Source organism: Impatiens glandulifera, chromosome 6 (assembly GCF_907164915.1).
Source record: "Impatiens glandulifera chromosome 6, dImpGla2.1, whole genome shotgun sequence".
Lineage (NCBI taxonomy): Eukaryota > Viridiplantae > Streptophyta > Magnoliopsida > Ericales > Balsaminaceae > Impatiens > Impatiens glandulifera.
Genome location: NC_061867.1, coordinates 34,485,760 through 34,486,933, shown reverse-complemented (window position 1 = coordinate 34,486,933; position 1,174 = coordinate 34,485,760).

Below are 1,174 nucleotides of genomic sequence, written 5' to 3'. Positions count from 1 at the left end.
GTCCCGACGAAGGTTTGAACCAAGCTCAGGTGCTAACTAAAGAAGTAACCGACCCATTTTATAGGCGGTTCGAGAGAGCTTGGAGGAGAAGAAACCGCCACAACGGTGACGTCGACTCCTATGCACCCTAAGACACTCCTTCCTGCACCCGGTCGTTTTGCTTCATGCACCAGGTGTATTGTTAACCAACTCAAGTTTGATCGTTTCGGCTTTATCCATGTCTCTTTCGGCTTTATTTATGACTTTCTTGATTTCATGTTTTCTTTATCGTTCTCTATGCCATTTTCGGCATTGTCTCTGTTGTTTTCGGCTTCAATCTAATTAATATCGGTTATGTTCATGTGCATTTAACGAGATAATCCCAATTAATGAGATAACCCCCAACCACCCGCACATTTAATATCCAACTAACCTGGTTACTTCCCAACTAATACCTACCTCGGGCTTTGCAATCTGCCGCTTCCCCATGCGCCTTGAAAAGGTAAAGATTCTTTTCCTTAATAAAACAAAACTGACCATCAATGCTTAGATTTTCCCTCTAAAACCGATCCTATATAAGGAGTCATCCTCTACTCATTTTATCACATCCGAAAAGCACAAACTCACTTCTGATATTCTTGAATCCCGTCTCTCTCAATACCGATATCATGCCGAGCAGAACTCTGGGAAACTTCCTAAGCATTGATTTCAACTCTTGCATGGGCGAGAGGGACTGTACTACTAAGCAGAAACTCATGTATCAATCTCTCGCTGAAACCGGTCTTCAACCTTTTCTTGAAGAGGCCGGTCCTATTCTCCTAGACGATGTCAAGGCCTTCTTTCGAAGCGCCTGCATCAGGGGAAAGTACATCGTCTCTACTGTCAGAGACCATACATTCTGGATAGACGAGGTTGAATTTGCCTCACTATTCGGTCTGCCCACTGAAAGTTTCTCTGACTTTCCGACTATACAGGACCTTGCGGGATTTGAAACCGCCCAATACTTGTCGGCCAGCCCTTCTCCGGTGGAACACTTTGGGCCAAAAACCCAGCTTGCTAGTCACGGTCAACTGCTTCTCGAAATCGTGACCCGGTCGATTCTGTGTCAATCACCGAATCAACGGTATTCTAGGAATACCTACAACATCATGACCCACATTCTTTGCGAATCGGCCATCAACTGGTCAACGATCAT